The sequence below is a fragment of the Protopterus annectens genome, chromosome 6.part0 (assembly GCF_019279795.1).
Source record: "Protopterus annectens isolate FY-2018-M chromosome 6.part0, PAN1.0, whole genome shotgun sequence".
NCBI classification, from domain to species: Eukaryota; Metazoa; Chordata; order Ceratodontiformes; family Protopteridae; genus Protopterus; species Protopterus annectens.
The window spans coordinates 1,378,921,925-1,378,940,690 of record NC_056737.1 but is presented as its reverse complement, the minus strand read 5'-3'; positions in this window follow the sequence as shown (position 1 = coordinate 1,378,940,690).

Below are 18,766 nucleotides of genomic sequence, written 5' to 3'. Positions count from 1 at the left end.
ACATATGAAACTGGCAATTTAAAGCCTTAATGGCCAAAGTAGCAGAAGTGTATACCTTCTTACCCCATCTGTCTAAGGCTCTAGAATCTCTATCAGAAGTGGTAGGATTTTTGGCAGCAGTAGCCTTAATGCCTTTTGGTCCTTGGGAAATGGTCTCTGGATCCACAGAAGGATTCTTGAAGAGGAACGAGTCAGGTACTCTGTAGTACCTGTCAGATTTTTTGTGAGCTGGAGGTAAAGTGTCTGGGGTAAGGCTAGATTCCAAGAAAACATCATCTACAACAGACAGAACAGGAGGGATAGCTAGAGGCCTGTGTTGAGGCAGGAGTAAAAATTCCCTAAGTCCCTTTTTGGACTCAGAACAGTCCTGGCTTTCCCAGCGGAAATGCTCCCTAAGGGTATGCAAGGTTTCACCAAAAGAAAAATCTTCTGGAGGGGAAGCAGAGGGAATGGAATCTTCTGCATCAGAATCCTCATAAGTAGATAAGGGCAAATCCCGGTAATCAGAAGGAGCAGAGATTTCAGATTCCTGATCAGAAGAATCAGAAAGAAAATCAGTTCTAGGTGTCTTACAGGGGGAAGGCTGGCTTCCCCTATTTAAGGTAATAAGGTCTAAAGCCATTCTAAGCATTTGTTTTTGAGGCATATGGGCCTAGGTCAGCAGCTTGATCATCAGTTTTCTAGGCGTAGTATGAGTTTTAGACCTGAGGAATTCGGTACTTTTTTTTCAGAAACGATGTTGTCGTTTTAATATAAAAGTCTGTAGGCCTGAATACACCCTCAGAAGCTGGTGCCTGCACAGCGGCTCCGGACCCTCCAAGGTAGAGACATAAGCAGGTTCCATAGTTGAAGAGGCATCTCGCGGCATACTGGACTCTGAATGGGTCTCAGTAGAGGCTTGCAAATCTGTAGTAGTGGGTATCAGGGGCTGCGAAAGTGCCTCACTGAGTACCGACAGACTGGCAAGTAGATTAACGGAAGTGTCGTCGGCAGTTTTGGACCTATGCGGTCTGTCTCTGTCTTTATCCTTACATTTTTTCAGACGATCGATAGTCGGATGGCTTAACAAAGCCATTTCAGAGTATGGAGATCAGAACGAAAGTATTTAGCTACAAAAATAACCAGACGATTAATAGGTCAGGCGTTGAACAAGGCACAAAACTGACACCGAGGGACGTCGTGGTCTGGGCCTAAACAAGTGACACAGTAAGAATGAAAATCTCTATGAAGTATTTGCTTTCCACAGGCAAGACGATTGTTAATTTTTTCTGACATCGGTTAGAGCAAGAAAAAAGGGTCCCCAACTTATCTTTTTTTTTTTTTTTTTTTTTGAAGACTTCGGGTCTGAAACTTGAAAACTAAAATTTCAGGAGTCGCCCGACCGGCACTTCTGAACTGCTTTTACTTTGGGCACTGCACGGCAAGAAAGACTGATTTAATGGCATCGGCTGGATGTTTTATATCCCTGATGACCTGATGTCATGGAAGAAGCGACAGCATCCGATGCAGAAATATGAAGACTCTAGCATTCAGGCTGGCTTAGGGCTACCTGCAGGCAGATAACCCAAATGTGATGACTGCAACAGTGAAACACCTACTGTTACTACATCTCCACACTTCTTATATATTTTTTCTTTTTCTATCATTGTCAGTTGAGGAAACATCCAACTTACCTGCTCTATATAGTCCATTGTTTCATCTCTTCATCTGTATTCTACTGTCACATCATACTTCTACTGAATAAGTAGCATTCTGTTCTGATAGTGCTTTGTATTAAAACATTCTGAATATGGTATGGTTTGTTCTTATACTTTAAAATAAGCACATTCACTGGCTTTCTCACATCAGTACACTATAAATAACTACTCTTTTTTGTGCTTGAGATTCTCTCTTCTGTGCATCTACAAATGCTCTAAACAAGTAGACAACTGCTCTGCTGTGTTGTGTAATCATAGGTCATCTGTCATTCTGAGTGTTATCCATTTCTAACCCATTTTGTTTCTTTACATCAGAAAATTTCAATACAAGTACATCTGTTAATAGTTTGAGTATTTTAAAATTCTCTACTTGTTCAGTTTCTTTTCCATTTTACATCTTCGTCTTCTTCTTTTGGCTTTTCCCGGTTAGGAGTCACCACAGTGGATCACCTGTCCGCTCATGATTGACAGTGAAGTTTTACGGTGTTGAGTTGCCAGGCCAGTGCCCAATCTTCCACAGACAGCACACACATGCACACACTCATGCCTAGGGCCAATTTAGAGTGTCCAATCCACCTACAGCATGTCTTTGGGATGTGGGAGGAAATCGGAGCACCTGGAGGAAACCCACGCGACCACAGGGAGGACATGCAGACTCCGCACAGAAGGCACTCCAGCTGAGAAGCGAACCGGAGAACCTCTTGCTGTGAGGCGGCAACGCTAACCGCTGCATCACCGTGCCGCCCCTTTTCCATTTTACATCTATATGACCAAAAGTGCATGTTAATATCATCGATGGACTACCATAAAACTGCAATGGAATTGCTAAAAAAAAATGTTAAAAGTGCTACATTTTTGATATTTGTATTTCTGTAATGTTGACTTTTATGTGGAGCTTTTCTCCCCGGGCCTCCACTGAAAATGGGCTCACCTAGGCCCAGTGGACATTCCCAGTAAACAAATGCAATAAATAAATATATATATATATATATATATATATATATATATGTATCATGTTCCAAACCCTAACAGACATACAGCTGAATTCCATAACCGTGGCATAGAGACAGTCAGCTGCTGTGAACTGTGTTCATCATTCAGCTCTCACTTCGCCAAACAGTAAAATCCAAATTGCCCCCTGGGTTGACATCATCCAGGAGTCAGTGTCTACCCATTTCAACACTTGTAATAACAATGTATGAAAGTGAATGGAGTGCTACTTCTCCCAGATAAGATAGTGAAATTCCCATAACATTCCATGCTAATGAAGCTCTTTACCTATGCTAAGCACACTGTCAAAGCAGACTGAAGACTCTGCAGGGCCACCAAGTCTGGCCAAAGCACTCAGATGCAGCAGCTCCATATGTATGTGTCAGACTTGGTATAGAGACAGGTCTATCATACAGGTAAAACCGCATGACCATGAGACTATTCAGTGCAACAGCTCTTTCTGTAGGGCAGCCTGGTGAATGCAGACATGACAGCTGACACAGCTTGTATGCCTGCCTTCACCACATCCAATAAGAGATATGTAAATGTGGGATCACTAGCCCAAGAAGTATTTCGAAGTACTTTATAAAATATACACTAGATCAAGCCATTTCCAGAGTAATTTCGTAGATGGCTTATATTACACATCACTAAGTATGCATCGGCATCACAGCACACTCCTCCCTGACTCCAAAAACATTTATGACAGCTCTGTCTAAATGTGAAGCTAGTTATTAAAAACCTTCTTAAGAAGCCCATACATTTCAATGGGCTTCACCACTGATTCTTGTGCGGAGGACCCTCACCGCATATGCTATGAGCACCTGTGTTTAAACTGATTTTAGCCATTTATTAATTCTGAGCTTCTCTTCACTTTATGCTTGCCAGTGTACAACACTGATTTACTATGTTCAGGCAAGCTCAATTCCCCTTTTTGAATTAGGATGCACCTTTCCCCATTAACATATTACATAAATTACCCTTTAAGGGCTCTCTTCTGAGCTCAGGAGAAGAGTGACATACTTTCTTTGCTATATTTTTCCATGTCAAGTCCTTTTGGAATCCATTCCATAGTTACTGAAGACAAAAGAGGTACAATCTTAGTAAGAAACTGCATTGTTCAAACAAAGCTCATTAATGTCAGCATGCATTATAGGTTTGGAATTTGCATTACTGTTCTGATGTTTTCTGAGTTTGGCTTCAGTCCCTCTGATGCTGGAGTATAAACAGTTTATTTCAGACTTGTCAGTCTTATTTTATACTTGCACCTATCAGATTGAAAATCATAATGTCTCAGTTTGCTCAGCAGCTTTAGCACTATCTTATGTTCTAATGTCTGATTTCACAGATTATCGTTAACTTTACAATACTTTCTAAGCTTTCAATTACTCATGGAAAAACTCTTTGAAATACATCTAGTGCTGGTAAAATTTATATCTTCCTAATGGTATATTAAATGTACATATATTTTGATGCTTTCTTTATATAAATGTACCTTTTATAATCTGTTTTTTGCATCTAATATTTAAAATAATTTGCATCTGGCATAGTTTACAGAACTCTAAGCATCATTCAATGCTCTCTTTTAATCACTTCATTCAAATATTGCATATCACTACAAATGTGGAATTTGTCCTGCTTCACAGCACTGACCATTCCATTCTGTTGGTTCTGCCTGCTTCTTGATGACACCCTTGTCTTCTGTTTACTTTAATTTCTGGTCAGCTCTACTCCTTAGAGCTACTTGTACTTTCTTTAGAGCGTTTAGGTTCATAGGTAGGTACTAGGCTAGCGGCCCAAGGGCCTAAGTAAGCCTAGCCAACAAGGTTCCCTAGCTTACGCCACCCAAGAAAGTTATTTTCCTGTGCCCCTCTTGAGCAGAGCCACAAAAGTGATCCCCAGGCTGTATTTACTATTTCCCATCCACGTATCAAGATTTTTCCTGAAGAGTGCTAATGAGGAACTTTGCTTGATACAGCATTTAGACTTATTTCAGTGTGATATTCATCTGAAAAGCTTCTATAGTCTTTAGAAATCAGCATATGCATGCAAGATAATTATATTATACTCCTGTACAGTATTCCAGATGGCTCTATAAGTGACTGTGTACATATTTACTGTGTGTTATTTTACTGTGTTTTACCATGCCTAACTTCTCTCAAGGAAAAGGACTCATCTATTAAATGAATTAATATTTTTTAAATGCTAAAATATAAATTGGTATATTGAACTTTTATTTTAATATGTGAATGCCAATAATGTTTGGCACTCGAGCTTACTTAGTGCCCTGATTACATCAGTGATATGCACTCTGCTCTTCTTCCATTGTCTTTCTGCTGCAGTGTTTTACAACTATTTCATGATATACAACACTCTGAATATGTGTCTGTATTAATTTCAGCACTCTGTTTATTAATTGTAACTTCTTTTGACAGCAGTATAACCTATTATGATGTTACACTGCCACTTTACTCTGATTCATAGCATCAATTATTTCCAGTTTAACTGTTAACTACAAACAGCTAATGTTCATGTACTGACTCAATAACATTTAGAATCTTAATAAAGCTCCAACATAATTGTAGAATAGTTCCTTCTACATTTATAAACCTGATTAAATGTAGGAATGTCATCCTCTTATAAACAGCCACATCTATCACAAGGCATATGATACTACACAATACATTCTGTGAACATTCTATTATTAGGGTTGCCAGCTTTCTTTGCGGCCAAAACCAGACTAAGGACATGCCCCCTCACACCACCCATAACTCCACCCATTCCCACCACCTCTGTCATCCATGCTCTGCCCATTTTGTGACATCACTGTGACAGCTGATGGGAACGCCCTCTTTTTCTGTTCCGGATGCCTGCTTTCAGCCAATTTACTATGCTTTTCTGTAAAAAAGCATAGTAAATCAGCCAATTTAACAGTTTGTGAAACAGAATACCTGAGTTTCTACAGTGTTTTCCTGACTATCAGAGAATTGATTTGATTTGTGGATAGTCCAGAAAAAAAAAGGATAGGTGGCAACAGGGATGATTTCCAATTTCCCACCTATTGGTCAAAGTTATGCTTAAATAGGGCTAGGGACGGACTCTGCTTCACATGGATGGGAAGTTTGTTCCAGTGAATGGGGACCCTCTAAGACGCATTTGTGTCGCATCAACATGGCCTATTTATGTCACAAGCAAAATTTAAATCCTTGGATCTAATGGTTCTGATACTGTTCGTTTTGTGGCTGTCCAAAAGGTCTATCAGTGCTGGATCCCAGGATGCCTTGTATGCCAGACATAGATCATCTCTCAGTAACCTGTAGGAACCCTGGTATAATGATAGGGCTTTAAGGTGATCTGTATAAGACAATGTGTTTAGACACTGGATTCTTCTAGTAAGGAAACTTTAAATATGTTCCAGCTGTTGTATGTGAAAAGTTGTAGCTGTGGCAGAACTCTAAGTGGGGTCCACATTTCATAGTTATTTAATTTAATTACATATTTTATCAACCAGATAAAATGTACTAGACACAAATGCTTTTTGTCAGAAGCATTACTGTTTAATGAATTATTGGCTGCACTGCACCCAGATCCATTGTTTATTTTTTCACATTGAATTTAAGCTGACTTTTTATACTCTTCCTCCTGTCTTACCAAGTGCCTGTGTATCACCTCTACACCTTCGTATATACTAGTCCTACTGCTGTAAGCGTTTCTTTTCAGGCCGTCTGCAGCGTGACTGAAAAGATAATGAAAATGCCTAGTCCTGGTACAGGTGCCCATGTTACATTACTATCAGTCATCCTCTTTTCTATGCGGGCTTCATCTGTTGTTTTCCATCATCATTTTCTCTGGCTACGTTACTATGCTTTGACCTAAATGGGCTGGCTAAACTTCTATGTTCTGAGAGCTTTTGAAAACTTAAGCAGTGAACATCTGGAGCCCCATTTCCTGTCCTCTACTCTGGTTACTACATTAATAAACTCTTTTTGATTTGTCTGTTATGAACTTCTTGGTATGAATCTAGCATGACTTTGGTCCTGTACCTTACAGTTTTCCAGTCAGAAAGATTCCATCTGCCTGCATTTCAGGCTCTTTCCTTCTCCTGCTTGTGTATGAGAAGCACTTCTGACATTTCATTCTTCAGAAACCTTATCTTCATGCAAAGACTTTTTAAAATAGCAAATAGTGGTATTAACAATTCTGTAAAAAATATTTTAGGGAGAATCCCATCTGAGCTACGACCTTGTAAAACTATAATTTTAGAGTTATTTTATGACCATTTATTCTGTGAAATCACTGCAATCATCATCTTTAGCCCTATCACTTTTACTGACTGGATATATTAAAACTGTCTTCTGTACCAATGTAAATATTTTATTTATTTATTTTATTTTACATTTGTTGACCGGGCTAGTCTAGCTGGAGATATTTCCATTTTCAGTAGCGGCCCGGGGAGAAAAGCTCCACAGAAGTAAGATACACACAGAAAAACCATCATACAAAAAATAATAATAATAATAATGATAATAGAGTTAGTAATAGAGTTTGCAAAAAAACAAAAAAAAAACATGCAAACCATTCAATGTAAAGTACTACTACTTATGTTAATTACTATAACATACAATTACAGTCCAGATAACATTATACAAGTTGACACATACTTATCAGATGATGTAAGCAAGGATTGGAGGTAAGGAAAGTAGAGTAAAAAGAAAATAAGGGAGAAAAGGAAGGGATTGATTGTGGATAAGAGAGCAAGTTAAGGTAGATAACAGGTAGAGAAGCAGAGGGGGTAGAAAAGAAAGCCAAGTAGAGAAAAGAGAAAGGAGTAAGAGAGATAGTTTTAAATTTAGGTAGTACTAGTGGAAAGTTAATCAGGTTTACTACAGGAACAAAGCCAGTGATTTTGGAAATGCAGTTTAATATTTTGTTTGAAAAGAGGCAATGATGTAATATTTGTTATATTAGAAGGTAACAAATTCCATTTTTTCCCTACAGCATTGGTAAATAGTGAGTCGCCAGCATTGTTATTTGATTTTATTGTACTTGTTAGGAGTTTACTAGAAGAGCGGAGAGAGTTGAGATTGTTATAGGGGATTATGAGTTGTGAGAGTATCGGGGTATTATTAGGTTGGTACAGTATTTTATGGGCAATAGAGAGTTGATGGATTATAAGATAGTTTTGAAACTCTAGCCAGCCTAGAAGTTTTAAGTTAAGACAGTGATGGGTTTTATAGGGGTTACCAGTAGCGAAGCGGGCAATGTTATTATACCAGGTTGCCAGTTTGTTAAGGTTTTTTTGAGGTTGGTGAAGATAGGTGAAGCATAAAGAAGAGTAGAAATAAGATGGGAGTGAGCAATCCTTGTTCTAGTAGAAGGTGTAAGAAATGGTCTAATTCGATATAAGGATCCTATTTTTCTGTTAACTAGTTTTATGGAGTTGTTAATGTGTTGGTCAAAAGAGAGATTATTGTCTATGGTAATACCTAACAATTTAGTTGAAGTGTCAGGTGAGATGACAGTGGCACTGTTGGAGGTGATGGAGAAATGTAAGGGGGAGGCCCTGGATGTGGGGGTGAAAAGAAGTACCAAACAGAAGTAGCCCTACTTTTCATATTTTGTTTCTGCCCCCCCCCCATCTAGTCATTTTTACTCACTTTCATTCCATTTGTCATTTCCATAGTCTTCTGAATGCATAAAAAGCTGTATCTTCCAATTTGAATGAATAAAATACTTTTCCTCACTTGCAGCCATTTTTTGTCTTTTCTGCCATAATTAGTACTGTTTTCTGCCTTTCCTCTTCCATGGTTCCTCATAGTTACTAATTATTACCTTTCTCTAAGCTTTGTGTCACCTAATTAGACAGCCGTAGTAGTTTCATTCTTTCAGAAAAGTCTTTTTACTTCACTGAAGGCACCTTTGTATGGCCAAAATGTTCTCCTTCACTACAGCCATAACTGATTGCTAGAACTTAGTTTCCTCAGATTTGCAAATGTTTTGCGCAGTGAAGTTCAGAACACTCAGTTTTCAAGGATTTGACTACATAGTTATAAATAAAGATAGCAAACATTACATTAATGCATTCTCTTTCCCAGACATGATTAATTGTTGCTTGACTTAACACTCACCTAAGCTAATTATTTCCGCCGTAGATGAAAGTTTTTTTAAGTAGCACATGGTGACACCCCCCTAGTCTTGCCTCTTGCTCTTCACGGAACTGGTTGCTTAGCTAGGTTAAAATTTGCGCACGATTAGATTTCCACGCTGGTGGTGGTGTTGTAAGCACGCACTCATGATGATTCTCATAACTTAAAGGAAAAGACAGTGCTAATACCGCAATCAGCCTGCTGCCAGCCTGCTGCAGCTGTAAAAGTAGGAAGGCGCTCGCTCTCACAGCATCTGTGGTGGCATAAAACCCAGACTTCACGAGTCCCGTTTTGATATTTGTTAACCGGACAATTTGTCAGAAAACTGGACAGTCCAGTCAAAAATTGGACAGCTGGCAACCCTATCTATTATCCTTGAAGCATTCAAGTTAGCAGAATCATAGTCTTTGGCTATTTTGTTTACCTATTCCTCATAGTCCTAAACAGTGTTCACTGAGCCCTGGTTCCTTATGAAGACTAAATGATGACTAGGTGGATGACTTGTTATTCTAGGCCTAGAATAACTACTGATTTTTTCCTTTCTTTCCGGTGTTTTACTTATCTGCATTTCTTGATAAGCAACAGTACTTTCCCATACAACACGTAGAGATGTGGCAAATTGTCTTTTCAGGCTTCTTAGCCATTCTGCTCAAAGTGAGACACAAAATGAACTCCTGGATCAGCAGCTCTCAGTTTTCTGATAAGCAGTCTTGCAGAGAGAGAATTCCTGGCAGTTTCATCCATCCAAATATATGGTGTAATTTTCTACATGTTAAAAGACTTGAGAATATATTTTCCTTTATATTGATAGTATAACAATAGAAAACAGAACTACAGTAAACTCTTAGTTAAGCACAAGCAACCAGCAAAAAATATCAAAGAAATAACGGTACAATTTTCATATGCTGCACTTTCTGTCCCCCCCCCCCCCCCCCACAGTAATATACCTTACATTTTTAGAGTTTTAGAGTCTTAAAAAGGAAGACAGGAACAACTTACCTTTCTCCCCAACACGAGAAAAAGTTAAACCAAACAAATAGTATAGGGTACAGTATTAGTCAGGCCTATTTTTAACAGTAACTCTCAAGCAACCAGAAACTAGTTATCCAGCATCTACCAATCCCCATAGAGGCTGGTTAACTGAGAGTTTACTGTACACCTTTATCATGAGCATATCATAATGAAGTACTGAGTTTGGGATTCTGGTTTCCTGCCTTGTTAAACAATCTTTCACTGAATCATATCCATCACATGCTAGCATATCCTTAAGTGCAATATGTGGATGCACAATTTCTTTCACTTTCTAAATGAAAATCTGACTCCTTCAGTAGAATGCAGTGTAAAAACAACTCTAAAGACATAGCTTCATTTGATAGTTAAAATTGACAGTCTGAAATATACAGTCATTCCCACTTTCCAAATGGAAACCTTTCTTAATCAACATAACTAATCTTAAAAAAAATCTCTAAAGACACAGCTTTTCCAGCAGTTAAAAGTTAATAAATTATGAAATAACATGGCACATTTTTGGGCATAATTCGAACGACCAGCTAAAAGTGTCTTAAAGCAAAATTGTCCCTCAGACGTCAAGCAAGACGCACTAAGAGATGGTTTATTCAGACAGCGGGAGTCTTTCTGATCTTCAGTGGTTCCTGATGCAAACCTTCTCTCCACTGATTTTGAACACTGTATGGTAGAATTGCTGAACTCTGATGATGGTAGCATTTAAGGAGTTTGTCCTTTCCTCCCATCATCAGCAGCATTAGAGTTATAAGTATGCAGTGCATGGGGCACAAACCTTTTTATGTGTGATGTGTAAGATCCTGGATCCATGTAAAATACTTTAAAAGGTTATTTGTTCTTGATCAAATATTTGCTTTTATCACACAGCATTTAGCAAAGAAAGAAATGACTATATGTACTTCTAGTTGTCGGGTTCTGTGGAACTGAAATGCATTCTCAGACAGCACATCAAGCAGTTATTATATTTTGTAGTGCGATCTGAGTTTCTTGATGATGGGTTTATACTTAAATTAAAAAAAAAAAGGGGGCAAGTATTATTAGAAAGTCTGCAGTTTACAATTCAGGGCAAAGAATAATTTTGCAATATCTTAATGGATGTTTGCAATAATTTTCAGCATTTGTTAGCATTAAGTGTGGAAGAAAGCCTAAATTAACGTTATATTTTTATTTATTATTTATTTATTTATTTGCCTTTTTGTTGACAGGGTTAGTCCAACTGGGCCAAAGACCCCTTTTCAGTGGAGACCCGAGGAGAAAAGCTCCACACAAAAAAATACAATAAGACTATACAATAAATATTTACATAACATCAAAGCAGCAAGTATGCATATGAACAGATAATAAATGCATAAAATACAGAATATAAAATGGAGTACTACAACAAATATATATATATATATATATATATATATATATAGATATACATACACAGAAAACCTAAAAACAAATAGCTTATCAGAAAAAACCTGAAATTATACTTAATCTAATTAAGAAGGTAAAAAAAATGAAGGAAACTGACAAGATAGAAAAAAGGTATTTAGTGAGGTAGGAATAGGGGGAAGAGAGATGCATAAAAGAGTAATATTAGTATCCCCTACGTCATGAGATGGGTTGCCAACTGGCTCATGAACAGAACCCACATGGTGAGACTTGCAGGAGCTAGGTCCAACTCTAAACCGGTTACAAGTGGCGTTCCCCAGGGCTCAGTCCTAGGACCCCTCCTATTCAGCATATACTTCTCAGAGGTACAGGCAAGCACAGGAGGACTATGGCTGACCAAGTTTGCAAATGACTGCAAACCAGGGACTACAACTGACTCCCCAGCTGACACAGACATCCTCCAAAAGGGTCTCACTGAGACGGATACCTGATGTCAAAATCATGGCCTCAAGCTAAATGCCAAAAAGTGCAAAGTCATCCCCTTTGGAAAAAACAAAGTACCCACAAACTACCACATAGGTGGTAGTCCCCTAAATACGGAAGACATAGTAAGGGATCTGGGGACCCAAGTAAACAGTAATCTCTCCTTTGATAATCACATTTCCAAAGTGGTTAGAAAATCCTTCTATGTGGCCCACCAAATCACAAAAGGGTTCGCATCTAGATCAAAAGAGGTCATCGTGCCCCTCTACTCATTACTCATCAGACCCATCATAGAGTACAACGCCCCATTTGGGATGTACCTTACAAGACACCTGCAACAGCTGGAAAGACCACAGAAGTACCTCACCAAGAGGATCACTGGCCTCAAACAGATGCCCTATGCAGCTCGACTGAAGAAACTTCAGCTATACTCGGTTGCATACTGCCTACTCAGAGGTGATATCTGCCTGACATAGAAGGCCATGTCCAACTCAGAATTGATGGACATGCTCCACCTAAAGAAAACCATATCCCCTCGAGCCACACGCTCTAGGGATCTAAACCTCACCACAACAATAAATAGGACGTGCTGGAAGGATAGATTCCTGTCCCAGATACTTCCCATGCTTTGGAACAAGATTCCAAGCTACATTAGGCAGAGACACTCGCTAGCACTCTTCAAGAGAAACCTTGACGAGAGGATGGGAAACAAAGTTTACCCCGGGTATCACTTCAGTGGCTCTGCTGGACACAGGCACAGGGAACTAATCTAAGGGGGCGGTGAAAGCCAACACATTCTGGCTAGGTTTATAAGTGCCTTCGGGCAGATAGCCTAGTACCTACCTATGAACCTATATGTATGTAAGAAGAGATGAGAAACAAGAAAGTTAATGAGTTTTTAAGGAGACAGTATATCTAGTGTATATATTGAATGTCTGAACGTTCATCTTAATTACTTATATACTAAATTGGTATATTTCTCAAACTAAAAAAGTCTAGCATGTCAGCTAGAGAATATACAAAGTTCAATCAGAGTGCTGGTAGTTATTCACTGCAATAGAACAATGAAACACATTTGGCCTATTCACATTCAGCTGTCATAGTTCTGTGTGATTCCTCATATTCCAATAAATGTGACCCTAGTGTTAACTCTTCATTTCTACAGTGGGCAACTGAACTAATGGTGAATATTCAAATGCCTGAGGAAGGTAAAATAACAATATATTTAGGCTGTGAAAACTGTGGCATTGTCATTTTTCCTTACACATTCATCTCCGACTGTTTTCTTTTCCTGCTGGTCTGTTAGAAATCAAGTCTGTCTGTTGTGCACCTGCCTTTTATTTACCCATTCAGCTAAAAGACAACACTCTTCCCTGTCACTCGAACAAACTAGTATACCACAGGAGAATATTACTTGTACATCTTCACTACTTCTACGATGATTTTAAGTTTGTAAGATGGAGTTCCTGTGGTACAGGGTTTCAATCTCTCAGCTCTCATTTGCCTATTGTGTGACCATGTGAAAGTCACTTAACCAGGCAATGTTCTCAGTTTACCTCAGAATAGGGACTTTGAGTCCAGCGAGCCTAAATGGTTAACAAAAATAGAACTTTATATTTTTAATTATAATTGTATAAATAAAGGCATTCCTTGCTTGGCCATTTTTGGCACCCTTTGTACACATCTGATTTGGGAAGATATACAAAACATGGATACCTCCCTCCCTCCCTCCCTCCCTCCTCATTATGTCTACCACCCTCCCTTCTCATTATATCTATCATATTTGTAATATGTTTATAATGTAAGAAAGCCTTATGTTTCTTGTAAAGATTCATAAGCCTGAAATTCTTTGAAGTACTTTACCCTGTGTAACCCATATTTGTATCTATTTCCATGAGTTACAACAGTACAGTGCCTTTTTTGTCCCTGTCTGTTCTCAGATAATATTTTTGCCTACAAAATGTGAAAGTGACTACTGGTGAAGGCAAACAATCTTGCAATTTTGTGCAAAAAACAGACTGAATAATTTTTTTGTTACAGTTCTTCATACAAGTTCACAGTACAGGACTTGCATTACTATTTGGAGGAACCTGCTGTGCCCTACTGGTCAGTTAATAACCCCTTTAATGTCTTAAAACACAGAGAATGAAGCATACATTATACTACAAGGTCTCTGCAGGAGTACCTGACATCAAACACGCTGATGCAAACTAACTGGTCTTCTTATCAGACAAATGCAAATGGCTCTGCGTGGAACATATCTTTACCGTTACCAAAAGGTCATTCGGCTCATGAGAGTTTCATAGTTCTTTTTGTTGACTTACCTTATCTGATTATACATAAAAATGTAAAAAAACATAAAATGTTATGCTGTAAGTTTTCACTCAATCATTCTCATGCTGTTTCCTGTAGTTTTTAATGTAATATTATATCACTTTATAACTTTTGCTCCAATAAGATTAGTTCCCAAGGGGATGGAAGGTTGCATTCATGTGAAAGCAGTCATTTGGGACGGTTCAGGTGACCTGAAAACTGCAGAACTGCTAATAATCTCTCAGGAGTTTAGAAGAGCCAGTTTGTGGCATGATATTCTCAGAATCAGTGATGTGACTGTAAAATAATTAGTAAGCCAACAAATCCTGAAATTGACCAGTACATAAAAGGAACTAAATACTGATTAATGTCATTCTTTGTTTTGACTTAATTAATAATACGACTTCATTATGGTTTACAAATATTACTATAAATACTGTATGCCTGAGCAAGGAGTAATATAACTGTGTCACCAAATACAGCAAAAACTAGTCTGACAATAGAAAGTAACTCAGTATATATCCCATAAGGCTGCACCATTTTTAAGTACTGTAGGACATCAGTCTTTTAAGTGTCATCTAGAGCCAAGAGAACATTTAATGACGTATGATGCTCTGAGATACCGTCTCTTTTTGCTCTGCTTCTTTCCATTACAGTTATGGAGCTGCAGACAGAATTTCTCTAAAATGATTTGTCCCAATCCACTTCAAGAAAACACCACACACCAAATTGACATTTGACGACCTTTATAAACGTCATATAATATCATAACTTTATTGCATCATTTCAGTTTATTAATTGCAATCAGACCATCCTTGTAAGCAGTGTCCTCACCTCCGCTCACTTATTCTTATTAATCAAGCAGTGTTTGACCTGTCACTTCCACCCGCAAAAATTCTTTACATCAACACCCAACACCAGAGTGGGAATAGAAGAGGGACAAGCTTGCCCCTCTTCTCCGTCCACTAGCCTGACCCAGGCTCTTCCCCCTCACCTATTGCAGGATCTTCACTAAACCCTCCAAAAATAAACCTAAATGTAGATTAAACAGATCCAAACCAAATTCATTAAGGTGCACCTCATCCACTCTAAACTGCATTGGATCCCTATCATCAAAATCCATATATTCTAGATCTACATACCCCGAAGTAACCAGTTGCCTCACCAACCTACAATTAACAAATCACTGTGCCTGTTCTAAAGCAATAAAAATAGCAGTATAAGCTCATAGGAGGTTACTAGGCTCATGGCCCTGGGGCTCTTACAAGCCTAGCCAAGAGTTTATCCCCAAAAGATTCAGCACCTGTCACCTCTGTCAGTGAGGGACAAAGGTGGAACTCTTGGGACAAATATGTGGTTTCCCATCCACTCACCAAGGTTGCACCTGAAGAGGGTCAGCAAGGTACTTTGTTTGACATGTATAAGAAGTCTATTCCAGAGATGGGGCAGTCTCTGGGAGACCAACCTGTCTCTCCAGCAGGTTTTATTGATGTTGCATATTAGATTTAGGCCTATCAAATGGGTAATGCGCAAGCATCTGTAGTAGAGCAGGGTCTGATATTGCCTTGTAGGTGGGACACAGATCACCTCTGAGCAATCTGTATGAGGCCATTGATTCTCTTTGTCAGGTATTTCTGTGGCCTTTCCAGTTGATGCAGGTGTTTGGAGAGGTACATACTAAACAGGGCGTTATGATCAATTATAGGTCTAATGAGGGAGGATTACAGAGAGATAATAACCTCCTTTTTTCTGGATGAAATCCATTTACTTATGAGATGAGCCAAGTTAAATGCTTTTCTGACCAGTGCTGCCACATGATGGTCAAATATGAGATTATTGTCAACTTGAGTACCCAGGTCTCCCACCACAGGTTGTTTGCTTAGGGGTTTGCCGTTGATGTGGTAATCAGTAAGGGACGTGTTTTTGACGAATGGTATGATAATAAACTTTTTTGCATTTAACTTAAGGCCATGACTTTGGTACCACTTATTTGTAGCCGTGAGACCCTCTTGCAGTATGTTATCATCATCTGGGGAGTCAATGACAGCACCCAACTTACAGTCTTCAACAAACTTGGTCAGCCACAGGCCCTTTGTCTTTGCCTGGACCTCTGAGAAGCAGATGCCAAACAGTAGGGGTCCCAGGACAGATCTCTGGGGAACACCACTAGTGATGAGTCTGCTGTCAGAGGTGGTGGCACCTATTTTGACCTTGTGGGTCCTATCTGTGAGCCAGTTGACCACCCATCTGATGAGATAGGAATTAACACCAAGTTGTGTTAACTTTTTGATGATGCCTTAGTGGGGGATTGTGTCAAAGGCCTTGGCCAGATCAAGGTAACCTGTATGTACTGACTTTCCCTCATCCAGGGCCTAGTGACAGTCTCAAAGAAGTCAACTAGGTTCAATAGACAAGATCTGCCCCTGACAAATCTAAATTAGGTGGGGTCAGGTGCTCGGAGATTGCCTGTGTCCTTCTTTATGAAATCCATAATAATATGCTCCATGGCTTTACAGATCAGACTTGTCAAGCCAATGGGGCAAAGGTTTCCAAGGTCAGTAGTGGCACCACCTTTGTACAAGGGGATGACAATGGTGGTTCTCCACTCTGCCGGAATTAAGCCTGTAATTAGGCTGTGGCTGAACAGGGTGCTCAATGGAGAAGCTAGTTCTTGCTGGAGATGGTGCAGAATACAGCCTGGGATACTATCAGTTCCCATGGAAGCTGTATTCTTTACCTTGGATAGGGCCTTTAACACTTGATCTACAGAGATGTGAGGTGTGGGACAAGTATCAGGGATGTCGACTGAGCCTTTGGGGGTGATAAAGGGGGTGAAGTTTGCACTGAACCTATCAGCTAGCAGGTTGGCTAAGTCCACAGGATCATTGTAAGTGGTACCATTATTTACTAATTTGGAACAAAGCTGCGCTTTGCCATGGAGGTTCCTAACATAACTGAAGATAGACTTGTGGTTTCCCTTTGTTTCAGAGGCTAGTTTCAACTCATAAATGGCTTTGGATTTTTTCATTAGTGATCTAATTTGCTTGTTGAGGTGGAAGAGAGAGCATTTTCTGATTTGGAATTTGTTCCTTTTTACCCTTGGACAACATTTCTTCCTTTTGTTGTAAAGCCTGTTGATAGAGTATGCCCACCAAACAGGTTTGTGTTTCCTTTAGGAGCAGGTTTTAGTTCTGTTGGGTATGGCTGAGTCCATGCAGTTATACAGGTGCTTGTATACCGCACTGGTGTAGTGTTCAGCATAGTTGTCTGCATCACCTGGTGATACCCTCCCTGAGTAGATTGTAGTCAGCTTTTGAAATTTTTTTTAGCCTGGTTATGGCATGGCTCCAAAATAAACGAGGTGTTATCTCAGACCACACAATGCACATATCCAGATATAACTTCTACAAAACAACCAAATCCTCCCTTATCCAATATACCAATTGCCACTTTGGAATTATACCCAAGTCATTACCTGCTAGTTATACCACCAATACGCGAGAAAGCCCATCTATGATTGTATTTCTGCAAACTCCTCCATGAGCTAATTCCACCTGAGGCCTTGAAAACCATGCTATCTGACTATCCATCCGAAGTGATGTAAACCTAATTCAGTGCCATTGGGCCTAACTGCAGCCCACCTCTCCACCCAATCAATATATGAATGACCAAGTATGATCGTCTCCTTTTCTAAAAAGGCAAAAAGGAATTTGAAGACCAATGACTGACCCTTTTAATGACCTCGACCGACCTACCTTCCCTTGTAAGTCTGAACTCCTACCCTTGCAAAAGGAATGGAAGGAAGTCCTCTCTCCTGGAAAATCCATGCAGTGAAATGCCCTTCTCAATACATATATAAAATGACTGTTCGTTATCACCTTACCCCCTCTTGACTGGAAAACCAAATCTTGAGAGCTACCCATATGGGACACTGGCAATTTCCTAGACCAAGCCACCGGACATATCCAAGCATATCTATCCTTCCCCAGAACTGTGTGCCTTACCCTACCTGGTACACTTTAGATCTATGCTACCAAATATGCACTGCCACAAAATATGATGTTCCCCCCAAACCAATGACCCTAACAACTCTGACACCCTAAATGATGTGTAATACATCCATAAGCTGAAGATCAGCCACCAAAGCTAAACCCCAAAATAAAACTTTCAAAACTTGTCTTGTGAATGGCCAGTGCTCATCCATATTCACGTCAGCCACTCTACCCCATCCCTTTAACAAACATCCAACCATCCAGGACTTAGTGAAATCATGTAACCCTGCCACCCGCACAAATATATGATTGCGGCTAGGTCCGCCTTAACCGACTGCACAGCCTTACCGTGTGCCCAAGCCCAGGCCAAATATTGCAACAATAGCTCTTCTGACCAGACTCCTTTCTCCTCAGGCAGCTGTAAAATAAATCTATCAAAATTATGTATTGCCCTAACATATGCCCTCCTGGTGGGTGCTTTCAAAGATTGCTGCACCAACCATCTGGTCACTTCAGACCAATTTGCCATACATTGGCTGGCACTGCCTTCAATTCTTCCACTGCCTTCGAGGCTAACTGCCAGATCCTGGAAAACTGAAGGTGAGGCAAACTGTCAGCAATCCCATTCCTAGCACCTGCTACATGCACATCTGTAAAAGAAAAAAGTTAATCAACAAGCTCTGAAAAACCAACTTACACAAAACTAACAATAACCATTCAGACTTTGCGGTCGTAAAACCCA